This window comes from Oryctolagus cuniculus, chromosome 15 (assembly GCF_964237555.1).
Source record: "Oryctolagus cuniculus chromosome 15, mOryCun1.1, whole genome shotgun sequence".
NCBI lineage: Eukaryota > Metazoa > Chordata > Mammalia > Lagomorpha > Leporidae > Oryctolagus > Oryctolagus cuniculus.
Window position 1 is genome coordinate 67,713,853 of NC_091446.1, and position 16,347 is coordinate 67,730,199.

Sequence of the window (16,347 nt, forward strand, 5' to 3'; positions counted from 1 at the left end):
AGAGATAATGAGATCCCAAAAAAGACTAAGTGGGTGGTGCCAGCTGAGGAAGAAACCAGCTGTGGACATGGGCAGCAGGCAGATGAGGATGGCCTAGGCCCGCTCACTGACTTACAGTGGACTCAGCTAGGTGGGGCTGGAGATCGACCCACTCACTGCCTCTGTGAACACGGGCTGCTGGGCCTTGCTGACAACTCCCCAGAGGATCATGTCAGTGTTAAGGTTAGAAATTAGATTACCAACAGTGCTGGGTTATGAAAGGAAAGCAATAACAAGTTACAAATCAACATCTTAAGTCCTGTCCTTCAAGGAAGTACCAATTAGGAATGACATTAAGTATGATTTACTCAAACTTGAACGCTGTTGGCTAACTATGGGTCCCATGATTTCAGCATTGCTTGCCATGGCCTTCAGCACTGGTGGAGGGGTAGGCCAGAAAAGGGAAGAAGGGGTCTTCTACTGGAGCCACTCTGCTCTACCCACATATCTATCAGTAGACTTATCATGCTCATTCCCACCCCCTCTCCTGATTTCTGGGGGCTGGTGGGAAGAGCAGAGGAGGTACCTTCCTCTGTGCGGGGCAGGAAAGGTCCCATCAACTCACACTGCCACAGGTATCACCGAGATGCAAGGGAGGGTTGCCTCCTTGGCATTTCCCACTGCACCTCCCACATTCAGCTCAGGCCCAGCAGCTGTGACTCCTCGCTGTCTCCGTGTCTGATCTTTATGTTTTTCACAGGGTCAGCAGAACCCAGGAAAGGAACCAACACAGGACTACTTCTACTCTGTGCCAGCCACAGTGTTACATATTTAATCACCTGCTCTACCATTTAGTGCTCCCCTAAGTCCCATGATGTGACCCTGGGCACATTTTAGAGAAGAGGAAGCTGAGACTTGGAGATGTCCCACGGATGGCCTGAAGTCACACTTGGTGATGTCCCATAGGTGGCCCAATGTCACATGGTTGGTAAATGGTCAACACAGGATTAGAACTCAGGCTTCTGTGGGTCCTAAACAAATGTCCTATGTCAGAACACACCAGGGAGCAAGCGTTGCAGGAGAAACCATCCTGATCCCCTACTCCCTGTGGTCATGATCACTGTCAATTCCACAGTACCACTCCCACATCTATCCAAGACTTGGGTCCCCCATAGTTGAACTTATTCTCACCAAGAACAAATGTCTTCCAGGTCTACTTTTCCTAAGGATGAAGGACTGGTAGCCTGGTGTGAGTGGCACAAAGTTTTGTTTTGCTTGAAGCATAGTGCTATAGATAGGTTCCTGGAATATATTGAATTCACCATGAGAAAGGAGGACAGGTTAATAATTCTTTAAACAAGAGAGAGGGATGGCCAAACCCTGTGTCCTTACAATGTTGACTCTTCTCTTTGACTCAGCATCCCAGCAGGACGAAGAGAGAGAAGCAAGGGTTTGGGAGTGGGTCCCTTGAGTCACAGGGGCATGGTGGGCAGGAGTTCACAAGAGATACTCTGATAACTCCACTTGTACTGCAAATGCTTTGGAGAACTCTTGAGTTGGACTGTGCTGGATTGGAATCCCATCTCTCACTCACTAGCCAGGAGACCTTGGCATGTTCCCCCACTATTTCAGGTTTCTCATCTGTAAAATGGAGGATAATAACAAGAGTTTTTCTGGAAGGATTAATGAATTGATGAATTAAATATATTCAGCACCAAATCAGAAAGTGATTAACCCTCAATCATTATTAGTTTTTGCTATGCTTATTACTACTGGGGTCTCTGTAGTAAAGTCATTATCTTCATTTTTCTTTTGGTTGGTGGTTGCTAAGAACTTGAACTTTGGAACCAAGCCAACCTGGATTTAAATCCCACACTCGGTGACCTCGAGCAAGTTATTAAGTTGCTCTCTATCTTGCTTGATCACCTGTAAAATGGGGGCAATCACACGCTCATGGGGTAGTTGCCGTGATTAAATGAGATGCTGTGTAAGATTTGATAAGATGTGTTGGAGGAGTGCCTGGCTCATAATAAGTACCTAATATTCGACAGGTGTTAGTTATAACATGTGGTCATATTACGGGTAGAGACAACAGTTGGCAGGATCCCATGCCAGAAGGCTGTATTTTAAGATGCCCCATTCTTGTTCTAATCCCATTCTCTGATATCTAGTACCCCCATTTTCTATCACATTTTCTCAAATCATCAGAGCTCAGAGCTGGAAATTCAGGACTATAATCCATTTAATATACATTAATTGAGCAGCTTCTGTATCTGTCAAGCTGACAGATGGCAGATACTCTGTAGCTCTGCACCCTTTGCAAAGCTTGGCTTGCTGGACTGAGGGTGGTTTCCCGACTCTGTGCCTGAGAGTTCTGGGAGTGAGTTCAGACATCTGTATAGGAGGTGCCACCTTCAGGGAAGTGTATGTCTTCCCCTACAGGCCCCTTAGCTTCCTAGGAGAATCTTTTTTTAAAGATTCATTTATTTATTTGAAAGACAGTACAGAGAGGTAGAGGCAGGGAGACAGAGAGAGAGAGAGAGAGATCCTGTCTACTGATTCACTCCCTAAATGGCTGCAATGGCCAGAGCTGGGCTGATCTGAAGCCAGGAACCAGGAGCTTCTTCCAGCTTTTCCACACAGGTGCAGGGGCCTAAGGACTTGGGCCATCTTCTACTGTTTTCCCAGGCCATAGCAGAGAGCTGGATTGAAAGAGGAGCAGCCGGGTCTTGAACCAGTGCCTGTATGGGATGCTGGCACTGCAGGAAGTGGCTTTACCTGCTATGCCACAGCACTTGCTTCTCCTAGGGAAATCTTACACCTTCTCAGATACAGAGACCCTACTCTTACAGCGAGAGAGAGGGGGAAAGAATTTTCTGTGGCAAAAAAGGGGAAAACCTTCCAGCATCTGACACTGTGTTGCTATAGCAACATTGCTGTCCCTCCATGGATCATGCCTTAACCCCTTAAAAGTCATTCCCTGAGGTTGGGGGCCCCATTTGCTAAAGAGCCAAGGCTGTCATGGCAACCTCAATCAAACTGGCAAAGAACCATCAACCAAAGGACATCCTCAAATCCAGGAAATAAACCCATTCCAAAACCAATGACTTCTGTTTACGTGCTGTAATTTTGCCTTTCCATTAGAACAAGAGTAACCCCATGAGAACAGTAATCACCTCTGCCTTGCAGCACATTTATACCCATAGTGTCTTTTTTTTTTACAGGCAGAGTGGACAGTGAGAGAGAGAGAGAGAGAGAAAGGTCTTCCTTTTCCATTGGTTTACCCCGCAATGGCCGCTGTGGCCGGCGTGCTGTGGCCAGTGCACCACGCTGATCCCAAGCCAGGAGCCTCCTGGTCTCCCATGCGGGTGCAGGGCCCAAGCACTTGGGCCATCCTCCACTGCACTCCCAGGCCATAGCAGAGAGCTGGACTGGAAGAGGAGCAACTGGGCCAGAATCCGGCGCCCGGACCAGGACTAGAACCTGGGGTGCCGGCGCCGCAGGCAGAGGATTAGCCTATTGTGTCTTACACAGTGCCTGGTACAGAAAATATCTGTAGAGTGAATGACTCCCCGTGCCTAGAGGTGCTCTTTCAACAATAAAGGACTTCTTACATGTGAAGCACTGTTCTATCCACCGTCCATAATTAAACCTTTCTATGCCTCAGCTTCTCATCTCAGCCTCCTAACAGGCACAAAACCTACTCTGAAATGTTATGAGTTCAGTAACTTGTCCAAGTCCATAAATGATGATGCCAAGCTTGGATTCCAGGACCTCTGGTGTTTGGGTCTAGGTTCTAAGGGCACGAGGCTGTAGAGCCATTTTACCAAAGAAGTAGGGCCCAGGCCAACTGCCTTTGGGTGCACCTATCTCTTGAGTGCCACATGACATGTTCAGATGAAATAGCATGAGAATGACTCTTTGTGGTAGACTAATGGGCAGAAGATGCACATTAAAGGCAATGCAAGATTGGGGGCGGGGAGGGGTCCATGCCAGCCCCTTTCCACAGCAGCCCTATAGAGAACACTGGGCTTGACCTACTCAAGAGGCCTTTTCTTTCCTACCAAGCATGCCTTAGTAGCCCCATAGCAGATCCAAGTCACATGACCTTGACACAGAGCTATGAGCTCCACGAAGACAAGCACAGTCTGTCCCAGTCACCTGGGAGCTTCCTTGCCCAGCAGTGTCAGATAACAGTAGGTGCTTGGAGCACATTGCTAAATGAATGAGGAGATCACCGTGCTATGAGTGTCACTCTCTTTAAGAAGAAAGAGCATTGAGCATAAACCGTTCAGCATTCAGGGAGAAAAAGCCAATGACATAGTTTTCTTTTTTGGGGGGGACTCAAGTTTTGAATTAAATCCCAGAACTCAGATTCTAGAACAGATGACAAGTATAATTATCTTTAAAATGCGTGTTGTGTAGTGTGACTTTTCTTTGGAAATTTTCAGTACATAATTTTGAGGATGCCAGTTGGGAGGGAGGGTTTTTTTTTTTTTTTTCTAATAAAACAGTACAGACCACTTCAATTATCCCTGGGAAATGGGACATTTGCTCTTCCCTCCTCCAGTCCCTCACTGAACTCTGACTGCCTCATGCGGCTCCATGGGAAAGAACAGGCTGTGTCTGCTTCATTCTTTTTCAATAATAAACTTTGTCATTTACTGAAAACGAAGATGCTGTCCTCTCCTCTACATTAGGAATGCCCAGGCAGCCCCTGCAAGCTTTGAACCACGGAGCCTTCAGTGAGGAATGGAATCCCCTCCTGCCCTCCTCCTGGGGCCTGCCGCAACAGCATGTGTGCACCCAGGCACACAAGACACACATGTGTGCCAGGGCACACATGCACACAAGACCACGCGTGCACACATCAGTCTGCCCCATGCTTCTGCAGACCTGAGCTCACAGGCTTAGGCTCTTTGCCTCTTGCAGGGTCTTCCTTCCGGTGGTTTTCTCTGCAAGTATCGACAGGTGAGATTGAAGTTTTGCTTTCTGTTCTAGGGAGGGGCAGCCTAGTGAAATACAGGACACAGAGGATGGCCCTGTCTTCTTGTTGGCAACATAGGCAGTGCCCCTCTTAGGGTCCACAGAGGCAGCCATGGTTGCTTGTTCTGCTCACTGATGTACCCACGTTCCTGCGATTTTTCCGGGTATACAGCTGGTGCTCAGTAAATGCATTTGTGACAGAATGAGTAACTTGGGATAATAGTTTTCAGAGAAGTGTGTCATCTTTCCGTGCACATACTGCTGGGATATGGCCCTTCCCACGGCTAGAGTCCCTTCACGCTTCATGGACCAGCGTGGCGTCACCTACTCCAGTGCTTCAGTATGATCTCGGCCAGGTCCTGAGCTCTCCTAGGGTTTTATGCATTCTGCTCCCTTTAGAAAGGGACACACTGCCATGGCTCAATAGGCTAATCCTCTGCCTGCGGCGCCGGCACACCCGGTTCTAGTCCCGGTTAGGGCACCGGATTCTGTCCTGGTTGCCCCCCTTCCAGGCCAGCTCTCTGTTGTGGCCCGGGAGTGCAGTGGAGGATGGCTCAAGTCCTTGGGAGACCAGGAGAAGCACCTGGCTCCTGCCTTCGGATCGGCGCAAATGCCGGCCACAGTGCAACGGCTATGGCAGCCATTGGAGGGTGAACCAACGGCAAAAAAAGACCTTTCTGTCTGTCTGTCTCTCTCACTGTCCACTCTGCCTGTCAAAAAAAATAAAGGGGGGGGGGGACATTGCATCCAAATTACTTGGCCACCTTTTCCTTTATTTTCTTCAAGTAATAAAAAGAGTTTGTTAAGACAGGCAAATGTTTAATCATTTCTGTGCCCCTTAAAGCTACTAAAAGACATGGAACGATGACACTCCCAGTCACTGCAGCACAGTGGTTAAGATGCTGTACCTGGAACCTGACTGCTGTGGCTGAACTCCAAGCATTGCTACTGACTAGCTGTGGGAATGTGGTCAATTTATGTAACTCCTACTTCTTCATTTCCTTTTCTATAAAATGCCAGTAGTAACAGTATCTGCCCCCTAGTAGCAGTGAGTGATTCAATGAATAGACATGTATAGCTTTTAGAAATCTGCCCATGTGAATTAAACACTTAATATTAATTTTTATTTTTATGTGGGTACTTACAGTTGGCATTTGCTTTTAATGTCTTTCTTTAGAAACTACTTAGTTTGGGGGCTGTACAGTATTCAAGTAGCCTTTTACCAAAAGTCATCCCTGATTTTCCCCTGAGGATCCACCTCACCCTCAATCTCAGCTCTCTGTAGTTTGCTCCCAAAACTCCATAGCCAGACCCCACCCCTATTTCCAGATGACATGTGATTCAGGTCTGTCCAATCAGTGTTGCAAATTGCCCCAATTCTGAGATGAGGTCAGAGATGAATACGTGGCCCCAGCATAGCTAGGGCAGTAGTATAAAGATCTGGCTGGGATTCTGGGCACAAAGGAAGATGCTCTTCCTCCTGCAACCAAACTTGCAAAGATTTGAGTCCCTGATCCTGTGGTCTGTTGTCTAGGAGGGCGCAAGGCATCTGATCGAGTGTCACTAAGGAGGATCTGTAATGGCACTGATTGAGTTTCTGCTCTGTCCATGCCAGGAGCCAGCGACACATCCGAACTCCTCCTTTTGTGCACCTTGTTCTGGTGATGATGGGTGGCTGTGTGACAATTACCCTAAGCTTGGTGGCTCACATGACAAATTGTATTTGGCTCATGAATCTGCACTTTGGGTGGGGTTCAGCAGGGATAAGGTATCCATTGATGGCATGGGGGCTGGGACCATCTGAAGACTGGGGGTTGTGTTAGCAGTCAGCTGGGGGTACCAATTCCTACTCACATGGACTTCTTCATGTTCTCTCTCCTCCTGAGCTGGTCTGGGCTGCCCCACATCAGGGTGACAGCGTTTGCCTGAGGGAGCATCCCGTCCCCACCCCAAATAAAGAGACAGCTGGGCAAAAACTGGACCCTTTTAATGACCCCACCTGGAAAGTTACATAGTGGCAGTTCTGCCAGCCTCACTGGCTGGAGCCCTCAGAAATGGACTCAGCGCAGGAGAAGGGGAGGAGCAATGTTCCCAGAAGAGCTCAAGGAACCCTAATGTGAAATATTTGGGATAGGAGATATGTGGTGACTTCTGGGAGATGCAATGTGCCACGAGGTGTTTTCTGATAAAGTCAGTCTCAGTTAGACTTTCTACCTCTCTTCCCATTATTTATTGAGTAGATGAATCGATAGTTGACAATCTGTCTCATGTAAACTTGGGAGTTTCTTGTTTTACTGCTCAACCGAATCACAGCTTTTCACATCTTTTGCTTGCTTTATAATTTGTTCAGGGAAAAAATTCATTTCTCCTTTTAGGGTTGCACAAAGAATGGCATCATATTCTGGATAGATATGTTAGACACACTCATTTTACCAATCATGCAAACTTACTTCTATTCAGCACACACTACCAAGCTGTATTTGAACAAACCTTGTATGCTTCTAGAAACCATTTCTTATCCATTCAGTTTCTTAGCTAGTCCAATCAGGAGGGGCAGATGTCTGTAACTATGAGTTATCTGACTCCGTTTAAAGATGAACAGAGCTTGATCTCAATACAGGAAATGACCAGTATTACCATTTACTGGACTATATTAAGCTTTAGAAATTTCAAATAAAATGGCTATATGTTCATGCCATTTGATGAATGTTGCCATCAAACAAAATGAAACAAAATCATTATACTTTTTCTCCTAATTTTTTCCCTAATTCCAGTCTTTAATGGGTCATTTTTCAACAAGAACTATAAGGCAGTTAGCTGATCTGAGGCTAACATTTTGTTTTAGGGCCCTCTTGCTCAATTCTAATGTTCCAAGGAACACAATTTGAGAAATAGTGACATGCTGAAGACAGATCTTGCATGAAACTTGTACTTTTAAAAAGTTCTGCTTTGCTTTGTTTTATTATTTTCTCCACCCCATTAAGTTGAGCTTCATAGTTTTCGTGTAAGCCTTCCACAAATGGTATCCATATGAGCCTGACCTCCTGTGATGCATCTGTGGGAGTCACTGGGTCTTCCTGGGTGGGATAATGCCTTTCATCTGTAGAATATGACACTGGTGTGTGGTCATATTGACAAGGCACTGAGCGAGATAGCTGCCTGCCACCAAGAGGAGAGCCTTCCCCCGACTCAGGGCGGCTCTAATTCTTCCTGACAGCCTTGCGGGTGCTGTGTCTGGTATGTATTTCCTAGCTCTAGAAACTGAATCCAAGGCTTCAGAACAGGAACGCCTTTTAAAGGAAGCACCATGGGCCAAAAAAACAAATGGTAGAGATCGCCTTTTCCTTAATAACACTGTTGCTTGACCAACACTCACTGGTTTTGTTCCTTTTGTTAGAGGAGTTTGGCGATTTGTGATGGGTTTTTTCTAAGCAGAGAAGGGAGTGCAGCAGCTCCAGGCATGTTGGCTCCCTGTTACCTCTCTGCCTTTGGGAAACTCGCACCCCCGATGCACACTTGTCAAGAAGCTTCTCCATGGTTTCACATGGTATTTGGTAACTGCTGTTTAGAATCTTTACTGTCTGCCAGCACTCAATATATGACAGAGAGCAGACCCATGCTGGACTGAGTATCTGCCCAGAGATTTACAATTCTTTTGTTGTGGGTTTCTAATGCAGAGAGGAGTGCAAATAGCAACAAGAAATCTTACCCATCAGAGGAATGAAAACTATTATTTTCTTTCCAAGAGAAAACTCAGCTCAAACATGCAGAGGCCATTGGGGAAAAAAAAATGGGATTCTTAATTTTGATCATGCGGCTAACGGTGAGGAAAGAGTAGAAGGAAAAGCAATGGATGCAAAGGGTCAATGTTTTGTGTCCATAATTGCTCAAAATACCTTCTAATTAACATATATTGTGCAATACATTGATGTTATCCATTGAAAAAGGAGATTGTGTAGTCAAATGAATTTAGGAAACCTGTGGCTCAGAATGTTTTATAACAGTATTCATCCAAACTTTTAATACATCAGAGTGTTTTGTGAATCTCCCCCCAAAATGATGGAGTTTGCCAAATGTCTTAACCAAGGAATGCTCTTTTCAAGGAGATTTTAGGACTCCACAGTCTAGATATCAATTATTAAGTTACTGAAAAGCATTTCCAAAAGTGTGGTCTGAGATCGAGGCTGAAGAGTATCATATAAAAGGCCAATCAGACAGCTGGCAGAGCAATCAGGTCCTAGGCCAGTGATAAACGACGGCCACCCGCCACAGGAGGCGCTCCACGATGGTGCCAGCCTCACCATTGACATCTTCCCTGGCTAAATTACGCTCATCCTCACAGCTCCACGAAATAAGTACTACTATGCCTTCATTTCTTTCCTTTTAGCAATAGAAAAAGTTAAGGAGCAAAGATAGGATGCTTCTTGTCCAGAGTTACTGAGCAAGGAAGTAACAGATTGGAAAATAAAACCAAGTCATTTGACTCCAGGGCTATGTGCTTACCTGCTATACCATACTGACTTGGTAAATATAAAGCAAACCATGAACGCATCATGGATTCATGTAGGAGAATGGAATGGCAAAGCCCATAAAGTGGTTCTGCTGCATGTTTACCATGGAGAGTGTCCAATGCAAAGACCCTGGTGCCACTGGTCATGACATTGTTGTTCCTGACTCTTTCTAAACCATATCAGTTTCCCTCATTGCATCATTTACACAAGTGTGCAATGAAACACATAGTGCAAGGCTCTGTAAATCATAGGCTCACATCAGGTGGCTTCTCTTGACCTTGGAAGTGCATAAGTTAGTAAAGGACAAAGCCTGAAGTCAGGAACCAAAGCCTCTACCTCAGGGAACCATGAAAAGAAGAGCAAATTAAATCCAAAGTCATTACAAGGAAAGAAAGAGCAGAAAGTAGGACCAAAATAAATGAAATTGAAAACAGGAAATCAGTAGGAGAAATACCAAAAAGAAGCTGATTCTTTTGGAAGATGATTAAAATTGAGAGTCCCCTAGCCAGGCCTATCAAGGTGAAAAAAGAGATCTATATTACCACATTGCTAGTATCCAAAATTAAAGAAGCACCATCTACTGGTCCCATAGACATTCAACAGATAACAAAAGAGTAATATTAACAGATCTGTGCTAAATATTTGACTTAAGATGAAATGGACCAACTTCTTAAGAAACAAATAACATAAAGAAATTGACTCAAAAATCAATAACCTTTGAAAGAAAAAGCACCTGGCCCAGGTAGTATTATTGGTGAATTATGCTGCATATTTAAGGAAGAAACTGTATCCATATCCAAAATCTTGTCCAGAAAATAGACTTCCTATCACGTTGTATGAGGCCAGCATTACTCCTATATAAAAACCAGACAAGGACATACAAGAAAGGAAAACTACAGAGCAGTATCCCTCATTAACATAAAGAGGGATACACTCAATAAAATTTTAGTAAACTGAATCCAGCAACATGTAAAAGGAATTACATGCCATGGCCAAGTGAGAGTTATCCCAGGTACTCAAGATGGTTCCACATTTGAAAAGCAGGTGATGCAATGCATCACATCTATAGACCAAAGAAGAAACAAAATCATATGCTCATTAACAAGAGATGCAGGAAAAAATTTTAACAAAATCTAATTCCCATTTATGATAGCTCAAAAATATTGCTTTCACTTATAAAAAGGGAACAAACTGCATGTGTTTCATATATAATTTTTGTTAAGCAATAGTGATGCTAACAAGCACTTTTTTGAAAGATTTATTTTAAAGGCAGAGTTACAGAGAGGCAGAGGCAGAGAGAGAGAGAGGTCTTCCATCTGCTGGTTCACAACCCAAATGGCTACAAGGGCTGGAGCTGCACCGATCTGAAGCCAGGAGCCAGGAGCCTTTTCCAGGTCTCCCATGCAGGTGCAGGGGCCCAAGGACTTGGGCCACCTTCTACTGCTTTCCCAGGCCTTAGCAGAGAGCTGATTTGGAAATGGAGCAGCTGGGACTTGAACCGGAGCCCATATGGGATGCTGGCACTGCAGGTGGTGGCTTTACTCACTACACCACAGCGCTGGCCCCTTAATATGCAATGTTTTGAAGAGCACAATGATACTTCCAACCCTACCCTCACTCACTCACACTCTCCTTGCTTTTTTCTTTTAATTTTTAAAATGATATACTTTCAATTCTCTTTAAGATCACAAGCTTAACCCTCCACTAAATACAGAATTCAACAAGTAGTAAATAGAACATTCTTCCTCAAGAGTATAAATATGGGCTATAAAAATAATCAAATCTCAAAAATATTTTTAAACTCATCTTGAGATCTTTTTCTTGGACATTTGTATTACTTAGAGATTATTGTTTAAACCCAAGGTATTTGGGGGTCTATTTTCCAATTATTGTTGTTGTTATTCACATTTAGTTTAATTCTATTGTGGTCTGAAAGAAGACATTGTATGATCTCTATTCTGTTAAATTTTCTATTGTTGTTGCCTAGAATATGACTTAACTTGGTGAATAGGCTGTGTGAACATTGCCCTGCTATTGGGTAAGGTATTTTAAAAATATCAACTAGATTCCCTTGACAATGGTGCTTTTCTGTTCAATTATGTTCTAGATCTCAGTTATTACTGGAGGGGCCAGCGCTGTGGCATAGTGGGTAGAGCTGCCACCTGCAGTGCTGGAATCCTGTTTGGGCACTGGTTTGAGTCCAGCTGCTCCACTTCTATCCAGCTGTCTGCTGTGGCCTGGGAAAGCAGTAGGAGATGACCCAAGTCCTTGGGCCCCTGCACCCATGTGGGAGACACAGAAGAAGCTCCAGGCTCTTGGATTTGGATCAATGTAGCTCCAGCCATTGCTGCCATCTGGGGTGTGAACCAGCAGATGGAAGACCTCTCTCTCTCTGCCTCTGCCTCTCTATAACTCTGCCTTTCAAATAGATAAATAAGTCTTTAAAAAAAAGAATACTGGAATTGTATTGAAATCACCCACTGTAATAGTGAATTTGTCTATTTCCTTTTGCAGGTCTATCAGTTATTCCATTATGCATTTTTATGCCCTCTTGTGAGGTACATATGTGTTAAGGATTGCTATGTGGTTTTGGAAGATTGACCCCTTTATCATTATGTAATGCCTCCTTTTATCCCTAATAACTCTCCTTGCTCTGAAGTTTGTTTCTCTGAAGTCAGTAGGGTTACTCTAGCTTCCTCTTGATGAGTAGGGGCATGGCATATTTTCCTCCATCCTTTCACTTTTATCTATGTCTTCATGTATTTAAGATATATTTTTAAAATATATGTAAGTTACATATATAATATATAACATGTAAAACAATATATAAATATGGCTGTTTTAATACATTCTGACAGTCTGTCTTTTAATTTGTGATTTAATCCATTTATAATCAGAGCAATTACTGACGTAACTGGTTTACATCTACTGATTTGGAGCCATTTTCTACCCTTTGCCATTGTTGTTTCTTGTTCTACCTTCTCTGCTTTTAATGGAAAAATTTATATGATTCTATTTTCTCTCCTTTCTAAGAATATCAATTTTACTTCTTTAATATTTTGTTTAGTGGTTTTGTTAGAATTTGCAGTGCACATTTACAACTAATTTAAGTCCACTTTCAAACAACACTGTATGATTTCACAGGTAGTAAGGTCCATTATAAAATTTTTCTATCTTCTCCCTCTTCATCTAACATTGTCATTCATTTCACTTATCCATAAGCAATAATCACTGAATATACCATTTCTATGATCATCTTGAACACACTTTTGTATATAAGGATGATTAAGAGTAAGAAAATGTGAAATCGTGAATTTAATTTTTATTTACTCCTACTCTAATACTCTTCTTTTTTTTTAATTTATTTGACAGGTAGAGTTATATATATATAGAGAGAGACAGAGAGAAAGCTCTTCCTTCCATTGGTTCACCCCCCAAGTGGCCGCTATGGCCGGTGCGCTGCGCCAATCCGAAGCCAGGAGCCAGGTGCTTCTTCCTGGTCTCCCAAACGGGTGCAGGGCCCAAGCACCTGGGCCATCCTCCACTGCTTCTAATACTCTTCTAAAAAATGTTATCCTAATGCTTTTTTCAAGTCATGACTTCTAAAGAGAATTTCCCTCAAATTTTTTTTGAGAAATTTTTTATTTCTCCTTCAATTTTGAAAGCTAACTTTGTGGGATACAGAATTTTAGATTGTGGGATTTGTTTTTCTTTTCAACACTTTAAATATTTCACTCTAATCTTTTTTGCTTGCCTTATTTCTGAAGAAAAGTGCCATGTAATTCTTAATTGTATTCCTCTATATGTAAAGTGTTCTTCCAATATGTGCTTTCTTCAATATTTTCTCTTTGCCTTTTCCTGTCTGCTATTGGAATTAGATATACTTATGTGTCGCTTTCTTGATGTTTATTCTGTTTGATTTGCCCTGAACTTCTGGTCCCAAGGATTGTTGTTTGTCATTAATTTTGGAAATTTCTCAGTCATTAGTTAACTACTTTAAATATTTCTTCTGTTCCTTTTAAATATTTCTTCTGTTCTGTCTCCTATATATATAATTGTGTACGTGTTTCTGCCTTTTGCAAATGTTCCACAGTCCTTGTTTTAATTTTAATTCTTTGATTTTACTTCTCGTTCTCTTTGCTTTCTAGTTCAGACAATCTCTACGGACATATATTCATGTTTACTGAGTCTTTCCTCATTTCTGTCCAGTCTACTGACTTCAGAGTCCCAGCCCCGAGTCAGCTGGACACAATGCCCTTGAATTTTAAGTGAAGAAACATTACTCCAGAGCGAACTGAGATGCCCTTACCTAAAGAGGAAGGAGCTGCAAGACAGGTAACAATCAATGAAGCCAGCTGTAGATGTCTTGGAAAACCAGGCGGAGGAGAGATGACTGGGCTGGCAACAGAAAATGGTGGGTAGACTTCCGAGGAAGCGATTTAAAGACAACTCAGAGAAGCACAAGTGGGGCAGAAGTAGGAAGGTGGGTTTGAAGCACGGGTCAGGCATCCCTTCCAGCTACACTGGCTCAGCACCAATTCTCTGAGCAAGAAGACATCTCCTGGACTTGGCCTTTATGATGGCTTCTGATCTGTGCTTCTCATCACAGTCGTCACTAGCCACTTGTGAATTCAGCATTCAGTTCCCCAGTTGCACTGGTCACATTTCAGGTGCTCAAAACCCACACATGGCTAGCAGTTACCATATCACACAAAACAGAACAGAACATTTTGTTCACTGTAGGAGGTTCTATTAGCTTGTACTGGACTGAACTATCACTTCAATCATTTCCATTTCTTTTTTTTTCCCCCAAGAAATGTATGTGTTCAGACTTCACGCTTCTATTTTGCTGGCTAATTTAAGAATAATGAGGAAAAAGATAATAGAATTATTCTACTAATGATAGGTCCAATATAGAATTTCCAATGAGAGGCCTAAGCTCAGACTTGAAATTCAATTAAAAATGTTGATTATCTGTTCACTGCTGTACCTATCCCTCTGTGTGATCTTTTTCTCCTCTTTAAACATGTCCTGTCAGATTGGAGAATAAGTTGTGATTGTTGAAAGCTGGTCAGGTTGATTAACAGATACCTACTGAATGAAGAGAACCTGCTGCTGGTTGATTCTTGCTTTTGGACTTCATGGTCCCTGATTGGGTTACACAGACCTCCAGCGGGGATTCAGCAAACTGCTCTCCAATTGCTGTGTCAGCCACCCACAGGGAACCCTGGCTGGTCCTGACAGGTCAATGGAAGTTCCAGGATCGCATCTTCTTAGAATGAAAGAAAAATGTTTACAACTGCCACATCTCCAAATCGCTATAGGTGTTTCATGACTTAAGGAAGCAGCATGCTCCATAGACGATGTCCTTTGGGTTTTATAAATGTACTGGCGATGAACTTGGAGCATGCTAGAGCATCAGTCAACAGACAAAAAAAGCAGAACGTGATGGCAACCCCCATTTGCTGAGATCCTGATGTGGTCAGACGCTCCATGGGACACGATGAGGACATTTCATGTCTATGTCACAAGAACCCTGTGTGGGGCAAGCACCATGTCTGAGGCTTTGTGAGGCCAGGCAAGTTCTCAGACACTTCACGTCCTGCCACTAAGAGGCGGAGGGCAATGAAATCCAGCATAGTCTGACGCCAGCTTGAGTTCTTTTATTCCTTGTGAGGCTGCAGGACGTAGTGAACAGATAAGGCGCCCTGGCCCCTGGTTGGAACCACCTCCTCGGCGTCATCCGGACTCTGCACAGAGGCCAGGAAGTCCGGAGACTTTGGGAAGTGTTTAAATTCTCCAGAGATATTTGTGCAGGGATCCTGGCCACTTATTGTATGCATACAAGTATCAAAGAATTCTTGTTTCAGCAGACAGCTATGGAGACCCTCTCATGCAGTGAGTGCTACAGATATACAGACAAATAAACAAAGCTTGTCTTTGCTTTTCAGTCATTCACTGCGCCCTAGAGGAGACAGATCTGTCCGTAGACTGGGAAGAACAGAAGGGTAGAGAGCATGAGAGAGGAGAGTGCCGAGTGCCATGTAGCTGTGTCCATCCTGGAGGTGAGCTGGTAGGAGAACCGGCCAGGTACAGGCAGCCAAGGTGTGTGGTGTGGAGAAATTAAAAATACTAATGGGGGCTGGTGCTGTGGTGTAGCAGGTAAAGCTGCCGCCTGCAGTGCTGGCATCCCATATGGGTACTTGTTCAAGTACCAGCTGCTCTACTTCCTGTCCTCCTCTTAGCTATGGCCTGAGAAAGCAGTGGAAGATGGCCTAAATCCTTGGGCCCCTGCACCCACGTGGGAGACCTGGGTGAAGCTCCTGGCTCCTAGCTTCAGATCAGCACATCTCCAGCTACTACAGCCAACTGGGGAGTGAAACAACAGATGGAAGACCTCTCTCTCTCTCAGTCTCTCTCTGCATCTCTTCTCTGTGTACTCTGGCTTTCAAATAAATAAATAAATCTTTTAAAAAATTCAATGAAAAGCTAGACTTCAGTTTATTATCACTATGTGGCAGCCATTCTAAATAATTTCATTGATGACATTCTTCTTACCCCCCAAATTACATTCTAGTCTGAGTTTTAAATAATTGCTGGGGTAATTGTTGAGTTATAACAATAGATAGGAAAGCAGGAAACTATACATGTTGATTGCTTGTCCTTTAAGAAACATTTTGTTCTATGTGGAGGTTAATTCAGAGAACCCCCAGGTACACAATCAGCCTCCTCTTTCTGTGCCCCCCAGCACAGGAAAGCTTAAAGTTACTTTCAGCCAGGTGATCCCTTATTTGTGTTTAAAATAAAAAACAGGGAACAGTATCAACTACAAGTGGAAATAATTTTGTTACAGATAAAGACAGATTTTGAT